Source organism: Physeter macrocephalus, chromosome 18 (assembly GCF_002837175.3).
Source record: "Physeter macrocephalus isolate SW-GA chromosome 18, ASM283717v5, whole genome shotgun sequence".
NCBI lineage: Eukaryota > Metazoa > Chordata > Mammalia > Artiodactyla > Physeteridae > Physeter > Physeter macrocephalus.
This window is the reverse complement of record NC_041231.1, coordinates 62,103,262-62,113,943: the sequence shown is the minus strand read 5'-3', so window position 1 is coordinate 62,113,943 and position 10,682 is coordinate 62,103,262. Positions and strand designations below refer to the sequence as shown.

Genomic DNA, 10,682 nt, shown 5'->3' with positions numbered 1-10,682 from the left:
CTTTTGCATTGTTTTTCCTAACATCTTTTAGCCCACTGTGAAATAACAGGTTACAGTTTTGATCTGTTTTGTGGACCTGTCTTTTCCAACTTGATTTTATTGTCTGAAGAGATGCTATTCTGCTCCTTATTCTCTTTTATCTTTCACTACGTCTGTACGGGATTTGATCCCAATCCTTTTCTGTTATTGATTTTTGGATGAAAAAAGTTTTAAAGCACTTTGAAAAGGAGGTGTGACGCCATGTGGAAACATGTTCTTCATGGCTGTTTCATCAATGCTTCACTTATACTGTTTTGGAATAACTGTTTTCCAGGAGGCGCAAACCAGTGGGCTTTATCATTGGACAGAGTGCAGAGAAAGGACCCCACGAAAGCTGATCACCTTAGCAAAAATGATTTAGTTATGATTTCACCCAAGATTGGTCACAAATCAGCCTGGGAAACTCAATGAACCAGAGACAAGGTATAATGCCATCTTTCCTTCTCTCTGCCTCAGCTCTCAAGGATTGGTCACCTACATGTTATTAGTAATTATTATTTGGTTTCTGTTTATAATTACCATCAGAAGACACAGCACTTATGGGCCCAATTACACAGTCCAGCTACGCACCATTCTTCTTCACTTTGGCTTCCTGTCCACCAGCAGGAACCTGATTTATTTTTGTTCTCCCTTCACCACAGCCCAGTAGTTTTTGTGAATGACTCTCAGAATCACCACAATCTGTAGCTCTCACTCTGCCCCAACAACCCACCCCATCATTCGCTCCCTGAAGTGTACTCGAGAAATTTAGGTAAACTGGATATTTTACCACTGTTCACCATCTCTTCTGAAACCAGAAGAAGAGCAGCTTTCTTATGGAATGATGGAGAACCTGTAAAGATAAAACACCAGTCTGCAGGAGAAAGGGAAGAAGAGAATGATGGAAATAGTTTCTGGAAAACTATTTTTACATTATGTTTTGTTTGTTCTTGATAAATAAATTGAAATCTTCTAAACATTAAAACAAAATCTAAACCACTAAATTCAATAATACAGGAATATAACTTTTAAAGGAGAAGTTATAAACCCCTTGGTTATATGAACTGGAGATCTTTAGTAAGAAGTCATGTATTTTAAATGACATGGAGCTTTGAAGGAAGGAAGGAAGGAAGAAAGAAAGAAAAAGGTTCTTCCTTGGTGGTGCAGTGGATATAATATCAAAAATAAATAAATTAATTAAATAAATTTTAAAAAGAAAAAAAATGCTGAAATCCACTGACTAATTATTCAGGCTGTTATATCTCGCTATATCCAGATACATTCCTTTATAAACTTTTGGTAAAAGGCTATCTTATGTCAGAACAAATGAATTACAAACTTTTCTCTTTTTCCAAAATTTGAGAAATTCCCCTACACTTTTACCTTCAAAACTTATAAAACGGGAAAAGTAGTGACAACCCTTATACTTACATTCAATTGCATCATCTGGCCACATGCCTTCTACATCAATCAAATATCTACAAAACAACAAAATTCGAGTCATTTGTAAATAAAAAGAAAAGAAAATCAAGTTTTAGCAAAAAAAGGTCCAATTTCGCTTTACAAATATAGATATAAAAATCCTAAGAAAATATCAGCACATCTAATCAATAATTATTAAAGAATGATATATACCATGACTACAAAAAGGCTTTATTCCAAGGATGCAAGGATAACGCAACTTTAGAAAATTTATTAATATAATTATTTACATTCATACAAGTTAATTAATGAATGAAAGAGAATAAAATACAGGACCAAACTGGCAGATGTTAAAAAGTTATCTGATAACATACAACAGTCAGTTTCAGTCAAAATGCTTTGTACACTCAAAGCAGGAGACTTAATATGACAGAGTATTCATCAAGAACCAACAAATAACAAAAGACAAATTAGGATAAATATTAACATCATATCTAAAAAACCCTATCTAACCAACCATAGGAGCCAGAAACTTAGGAATCACCATTACTGACAGCTCTCCCTCACCCTCATCCTCAACCCACCACCAGTGCTAACAATGATACTGCTTACATACCTCTAGAATCTGTCCACATCTTTCCACCAAATAGACCACCATACCCTGGTCCAAGCCACCATTATGCCCAATTTCTTCAAAAGTCTCCTAACTTGTTTCCTCGCTTCCACTCTTTCTCCCCGCAGTGTATTCTCCACTCGGTAGCAAAACGATAGGTTGAAAATGCAATTGGGTATGTTCCACACACTCACCTTCAACAAAAAAAGTTCAATGGTTTTCTATTCCTCTTAAAGTCTGAAACCTTAAACATAAGCCTGCATGATCGAGCTCCTACCCACACTTCCAGCTCCATTATAATGACATGCTCCACCAAAAGCCCCACCTTCTTGGCCAGTTCCTCCAACACAGCATATGCTTTCCTCTTATAGGGTCTTTTGCTATTCCTTATGCTCAGAAATCTCTCCCCAACGTCCCTATCTGGTTAATACCTACTCATCCTTCAGATATCAGCTGAAACATCCCTCAATAAACCTTCTCTAATCTCCATGATGAGACCAAATCCTCCCTAAAATATGCTCTCATGGTACCATGTCCCTCCTCCTTGGCACTTGTCAGAGTTGTAATTCTACATGCAGAGTATGATTATTGAATATCTATTCCCTCTCTGGACTGTTAGAATTCACAAAGGGCAGGTCAAGTCTCTTCACTCACAAAATTTCACAAGTCTTTTTGCTAACACCCAGAACAGTACTTAAACATAACAGATGCTCAATAAGTATTTCCTGCAGGAACAACCATAAATTGGTACAGTGTAGCAACATCCACAAAAAACATAAGGGTATAAACTCTTTGATGCAGAAGTCCCATTCTGAGTGAAGTTAACTGAGACAAAGCATATATATTCAAAGATGTTCACACAGGAATGTGCATTACTTTGACGTTTTATAATACCAAAAACTTCTGACTTTTAAATGTTCATCAGTAAGCAAAGGAACAATGCAGCCTTAAAAAAAATAAGCAAATGAGACCTAATGAAACTTGAAGGCTTTTGCACAGCGAAGGAAACTATAAAGAAGACAAAAAGACCACCTCAGAATGGGAGAAAATATTTGCAAATGAATCAACAGACAAAGGATTAATCTCCAAAATATATAAATAGGTCATGCAGCTCACTAATAAAAAAAACAAACAACCCAATCAAAAAATGGGCAGAAGACCTAAATAGACATTTCTCCAAAGAAGACATACAGATGGCCAAGAGGCACATGAAAAGCTGCTCAACATCACTAATTGTTAAAGAAATGCAAATCAAAACTACAAGGAAATTGGGAGATTGGGATTGACATATATATACTAATATGTATAAAATAGATAACTAATAAGAACCTGTTGTATAAAAAATAAGTAAATTTAAAAATTCAAAATAAATAAATAAAAATAATAAATAAATTCATAAAAAAAAAAGAATGAGGTTGGAAGACTGTCAAAACAGCACACAGATCACACACTCAAGCCCCGGAAGATGGGGAACTGCCTTAAGTCCCGCACTTCAGATGACATCTCCCTGCCTCACAAATCTCAGTCTGACTGGGCTAGCTTTGGCAAGGGGACGGAGCTGGATCAGGAGCTGCTGCTGCCATATCTGGATCAAGTTCCAGTTTTGGTCTATCATCCAACACCTAGCCAGACTTGCCGAGCAACTCAGCTGAGAGGAGAAAATTAGGATAGCTCAAAGAATAGGCCTCACACAGCATCAGCCTGAAGGAGTTTATGACCCTGGAAGAAATGGATCAGAAAAAAGGATCCGGGGGACTTCCCTGGTGGTGCAGTGGCTAAAGACTCCACACTCCCAATGCAGGGGGCCTGGGTTCGTTCCCTGGTCAGGGAACTAGATCCCACACGCATGCCGTAACTAAGAGTTTGCATGCCACAACTAAGGAGCCCACCAGCTGCAAATAAGACCCGGTGCAAACAAAAAAACAAATAAATAAATAAAATAAAACAAATATTTTAAAAAAAGATCCGGGAGTGGGTGATCTGTATGATGGACTTTGTTTATGCGAACCCAGTTTGATTTCTGCTGTGTATGCAGATCACCTGGGCTGTACAGACGACTGGCTGATGAGATCCTTCACTTGCCCCTCCTGCATGGAGACAGTTGATGCAGCACTGCTTTTGTCCTACGAGACTAAGTGAGCCAGTGTCTCTCACCTGACTTCAAGTGAACCATCATTTTTGGTGGTTTTGATCTTTTGTCGTTGAGCCTAAAGAGCCAGGGATTGAGAATTAAGATCATGCATGAAAGTTTCCTAAAAATTCCTGGACGGCTGCAGATGTTGGGGAAAAGTAAGTGATATTTTAGAAATTTAGGGGGAAAAGTAGGATGCTATTTTTATGCAAAGCCTTCACCCAGTGTTTAAAAATACAATTGTATTTAGATCTTGTTATTTCTCCAGTACATAGGAAATGTGTAAAGTGTTACAGCAGCTATATATGTTTCACTTGTGTGTCGAAGATTAGGATAAAGATAGTGGTTGTTTTTCCTAAGTGAGATAACTTTCTTCTTCCCCCTACCCAAATTCTTTTCTGAAGTTGCTGGCATTTGGGTCAAGGTTTTATTTAAAGCTACATTTTATAACACTGGCACAAAAAAAGTAGTTTTAAGCTTGTTTGCGTAGTTCTTTTTTTTTTAGAAAAACATACAGCATTTATTTTTTACTTTATAGGAACTCCACAAGTTAAGGTCCCATTGTTCTTTTGCTGTGATTGTTGTTACTATTGATGTTGCTGTTTTCTGTCTTTGCTGGTTCTTTCTAATCTACCATTTGTCATTATTGGCATATGATCATCTCAGGGTCACAAGATGGCTGCTGTAAAACCAAGTGTCAAATTCTCACAAAACAAGGAGGAAGCAGAAAAAGAGTCCAAATGGTCATTTTCCTAATGCATATTTATCATTTTTCAGAGAAAAATATTCTCATAAGCACAGTAACAGCCTTCCCCTAATTACTCATTTTCCTAAACAGATTGATATGAACATTCATAAGACAATTCATGGCAAAGAGGGATATAATGATTGTCTCAGCCTAACAAGGATTTATCCACTAAAGCTGAATGCTTCACTCCTCAAAAAAATCATAAAGTTCTACGAGCAAGGAAGAACTACTAAGGGACTGTTAAGTAAACCATTCAGAATTGTTTGTCCAAGACCATATGATTCTTTTTTTCCATTGGAAATGGAATTCATTGCCTTAGGTCTTTTTAAATAGTGTACTATTACTGTTGGGGCTGGCTCTGTGCTTGAAAACCAGTTTATTTATAACCTGTTACAAGTACTGTATCTGTGTGCAGTTGAGAAATGCAGAATTCAAAGTGATCTCCTAGCTGTAAGCAAACTGAGATTCACTGTCCCTCTTCTAGTAAAAAAATGAGTTAACGTGTCCAGAAACTAACTCTAGTAAAGTGGGGTTTAACATTACCCTTTCTTATGTGTTTCATCTAATTATTTTGGTTGTTAATATGGTGATAATTAAAAGTCAAGGTAAATTTTCAACATTAAGAATTCTGATTTATTAAGCTTGAATTATGCCACCATGTTTATGTAAAAATGAAAGTTGCACCATGGTTAAACCGAGAAAAGTTTCTCAGTTGTAGCAAATTTGATTTATTCTTTCCTGTGACCTCCTTCCCTGTTGTCTTGAACCACAGCAAAAGGATACTGCATGTCTTCTTATTGTAGTGCTGAGGTTATTGAAGTTATATAAAACACATCTCAGTCTCTGTTTCTTGGAAGGAAAGTCCTGCTAGTTGACTGACAATTCTAAGCAGGGAGAATTAAGATAAATGTGTTTCATGTTTTGCACACAAATGCAGAATTTGTATAATGACGACTTCACAGTTGTGATCTCAAAAAAGAAGGACTTTCTCCTTTATATTTTGCTTGCAATTAATGTAAGAACACTCTGAATCTCTAAGCTTCTGAAGTGTTACAAGTAGAGACGGTCTAGGAAAGATGTAGTTGTAATGTTTTACCCATTTAGCATGTGTTTATTTTTCCTTATGTACTCGAAGGTGACATATTTGTTCAACTCAGTGATACTACAGCTAAATAAATCATTCATTAGTAAAAGGAGAAGCAATCTCAACCTAACAAATCAGAAGTGTTTCTTATTATTTTACATTGAGTTGAATATTTGACTCTTAACACTTTTCTACATACAAAACACAAGTCTCTTGAAGGGTTCTTCATAAGTGCATTATACAAGAATTTAGTATGTCATAAGAACTCAAAGATTTGACATTTAACTGTAGTAGTATGCATGTTGGTTAATTTTCTTAAGACCCCATGATGAGTTTGAGAAAAACTGAAAGAATTAGAGTATCAGGTTCTATTAAATTGTTACATGTATCTTGCTGAAGTTTTGGTTCATTAATTTATATACAACTACATAAAGCAAATTTGGAGGGAAAAAATAATAAATAAATAAATAAATAAGAATGACGTCTCCAAATATTTTCCTAGGAAGATGTCCACCATATATTGAATTATAAACCAGAATGTCTAAATACTATACAATTAAATCACATGTACAGTGCTGTATATCCAACGGTTCCATATCCTGCAGATATGGAAGGCCTACTATACTATACCATTTTACATATGGGACTTGTGCATCCGAGGATGTTGGTATCCATGGGGAGTCCTAAAACCAATCCCGCTGCAGATACCAAGGGAACATCGGATATGCTTATATCTGCATTTTTACGTCTGAAAAAATATGTGCTAAATTATTACTGGTGGTAACCTCTGAGTAGGGGGCAAAATTGCCTTCCACTTCATACATTTCTCTGACTGCATTTTTTGCATTCAGCTTACATTAGCTTACATTACTATTGTAAACAGAACAATTTAAACATGGTCTGCCTCTTGGGGTTGGCAACTCACCTGCAGATGAGGTAGCCAGTCCTGTTTAAACCATGGGTACAGTGGACACCAATAAATCTGTCGACATAACAGGGAATATGGAATTAAGTAAGTGAAGTAGATACACTAAAAACAAATTATACAATTTTCTGAAGTGTAGCATTTATTAGTTACCACAACACTACCACTATCCTGAAAAGGAAAAAATCTGAAGAAAAGAGTTTTTGCAGGAACGTACTATGAAGAATTAACTATTATAAAGTCAAAATTCATTGTCTCTGGGAAATTTTGCATAGCCTCCAATCAGTTGCAATAGTGTGGACTGGAGAATGCCCATCAGGAACTGATTTGACTATAGAAAAAGGGAGTGGAAAAAAAATAGGCTATCAGAAGAATAGAATTTGTTTTTGAGTGAAACAAATGGAATGCCTTCACTTTTTATGCTCAATATTAAAAAGAACAAACGGGGGCTTCCCTGGTGGCGCAGTGGTTGCGTGTCCGCCTGCCGATGCAGGGGAACCGGGTTCGCGCCCCGGTCTGGGAGGATCCCACATGCCGCGCAGCGGCTGGGCCCGTGAGCCATGGCCGCTGAGCCTGCGCGTCCGGAGCCTGTGCACCGCAACGGGAGAGGCCACAACAGAGGGAGGCCCGCATACCACAAAAAAAAAAAAAAAAAAGAACAAACGGTTTCTGAACGGCTCTTGGGGTCCCAAAGCACTTCCATTCCTTCTCTCATTCACTGCTCCTCACACGCCACGGGTCTATGTGCCTGTGGAGACCTCGGGTAAGTAGCACCGTTCTTATTTCACAGTGAAAAAGTAAGGCTTGAGACGTAAGCCGAAGCTGCACAGCAGGCAAACAGAAAAAAGACCAGAATCGAGCCTCAGATTTTTCCAACTATGCCACAGCCCTTTAAAAAATTATACAAGAGGGGCTTCCCTGGTGGCGCAGTGGTTGCACGTCCGCCTGCCGATGCAGGGGAACCAGGTTCGCGCCCCAGTCTGGGAGGATACCACATGTCGCGGAGCGGCTTGGCCCGTGAGCCATGGCCGCTGAGCCTGCGCGTCCGGAGCCTGTGCTCCGCAACGGGAGAGGCCGCAGCAGAGGGAGGCCCGCATACCACAAAAAAAAAAAAAAAATTATACAAGAAAGTAAATAAAAAACAACAACATGTAGCTGATCTCTGCAAAGGTATGTCTGTGACTAGGTGGTGTCTAGCATTCGTCATCTCCTGCCTGGATTACTACCACCCTACAATTCTAACAATGTCTTCTATTTCAACTGATCCTCCACATGGAAGATGTTATCTTTCTAAAATATAAACTTGGCTGGATTGCTCTGTTGCTTAAATATCTTCACTTAGCACAGAATAAAGCCCAAGTTTTTAACATAGCATTGAGAACTCTTTATAAACAAATATCAGTCTGTCTCTCCAACTGAATTATAAGTTGAAACTATGACTTACAAGGACCTACATCATCCACCTCCCTCCTTTCCCCTGCCAGCCTCCCTGATCCCATTCTCTACTGCCCTGCCCTCACTCACATTCCCCTGTCCAGCCACACTGGCCTCCTTACTATTCCTCAAACATGCCAAGCACAGTCGTGCCTCAGGGAACTTTGCACCTACTATTCCTTCTGCTTCAGAACACACCCTCCCAACCCATCTCCACTCTCCCAGATATCCAATGGCTTGTTTCTCACTTCAAGGCTCTGCTCAATCGACATCTTAATAGAGGGGACTTCCCTGATCACCTACCACATCCCCTCAACCCTTCATCTTGCTTTGTTATTCTCCAAAGCATTTACCACCACTTGACACTCCATATATTTACTTATTTATTTATCTCTCTCCCCCACTAGAATGCAAAGTATGTAAGGGCAAGAACTTTGTTCTGTTCCTACTTCCTAGAACAGTGCCTTCAACTTAAAAGGTGTTATACAAATATTTGCTGAAAATGAATGTATGAATTCTTTGCCCTATCACACTAACCTCTAGTCACACCAGAGGCTGCCCCTCCAGAGCACAAGTTCAAGCCCTGTGCCTTTTGTACCTGTTCCCAATACCTGGGCTGTCCTTTCCTCATTCTGGCAAAATCCTCTTCCCCCAAGCCCAGCTCAAATGCTGTCTCCTCAGTCAGACCTTCCTCAATTTTTCCTCTATATTCCTGCTGCACTTGATTCTTTTATTATAATTAACCCACTTATAGTCACTACATGTTTCCCTTCCTAGATAACTGTAAGTTGCTACTGAACAAAGACTTCTAGTCACCTCTGTATTCCCGTGCCCTAACAACAAACCTATAAGGCTCTCGGTGTTTACTAAAACAATTTATTTTCTGAGTCTCTACCAATTCTAGGGAGTGGATAGTAGACTCTCCTCCTCATTATCAGTGAGCCTGACATCTGTGGGAGGGGCTTAGAGCAGAGGAAGCCACCAATGGATCATAACTAAGGTCCTGAGACTGTAGTGGCAGAGAGCATGGTGAAGTTAGCCCACTGCATGCAAAGACCCACAGAGGAGTCAGCATATGCAATGGACTACACTTGGTATAACATGTGAACAATCAAGGTTTACAAACATGTTCTCATGCACTTGTAAGGTTCTTCTAGCCCACATGGAACAGACAGAACACACACAAAGGAGCCTGGAGGAAGTGAGTAGGTCGGCAGCTGCACCCTAACATCTTAAGATGTAACATTTTTCTGACTACAGTTTACACACATCAGATAATTTCCCTCCTTTCTAGACACCCTGGTTATCACAGGCAAGGCCAAGCCTCTCCAGGTTTAAAGCTAAAGTACAGGGAAGATCTGTGAATAGGGCTTAAGATATTTAAGAGCTAGTACCTGCATAAAGCAACCAGGTTACACAATGAAAATTTATCTTGAAATTCCAGTCTCTCCCTCTCTCTCTCACCTCCTATCCCCTATCTTCCCACCTCCATCTCTATTCCTTCTCCCCTACTCCCTGTTTTATGTATATATGTGCATCATTTTATATATACATGGAATATTTACTGTCTGTTAGGTTTATTTAATAAAGTGCACGCTTCTCAGGCTAAATTTAGAAGAGGACAAATGAACACTTTCTCATGTGGGTCAGTGGTGTTCCAAAGACAAAAGATTCCACAGCCTTAAAACATTGAAAATACCACGGTCCTTCTGATAGTTAGATGCTAGAAAAAGGGAAGTGGATCCCTAAAATTCAGATGCTATTAAGACCTACTATCAACAGAGTAGATCTCAAAGTGGAAACAAGAAAACACCAGCCTTTTCAGTTCTTCCTGTCTGAAGATAAGGATACGAGGTGGTAGTGTTCTTCACCACTTGCACCAAAGTGTAAAAGCAGCAAAAATATCTTAAACACATATAATGCGGAAGCCACTCTTCTGGTCCACTCTGTTTTGTTTTGCTTCTAGGGATCTGTCCCACTCTGAACTTTTACTTTTTGTCTTCTCTTTTATATACGCTAAGAACCTGAGAGTCTTAACCTTTTCTTCCACCTCTCAACCAATAAATAGGACAAAAGAACATTTTTATCTTTTTATGTATTTTCCATTCAAATTTTTTAAAAAGAGGTAAGTAAGCTAGTTCAGTTCATATTTCTCACAAAAATCACTTTCCAAACTCAACTAAATTGTTTGTGACCATAAACAGGAAAAACACCATACTCCATTAGCACCATCAGACATTTCCACCTTAATGTTACCAAACACAACAGGCCTAATGTCAGAACAATTAAAAATGTTAAAAATCCCCA

General features: G+C 38.7%; 2 pseudogenes; one reads left to right on the top strand and one right to left on the bottom strand.

Moving 5' to 3' along the window:
* The window catches only part of LOC112062670 (RNA/RNP complex-1-interacting phosphatase-like), a 114,335-nt pseudogene that overhangs the window by 84,153 nt on the left and 19,500 nt on the right, over positions 1-10,682 (bottom strand).
* On the top strand, positions 3,463-4,240 carry LOC112062668 (RING finger protein 11-like; annotated as a pseudogene).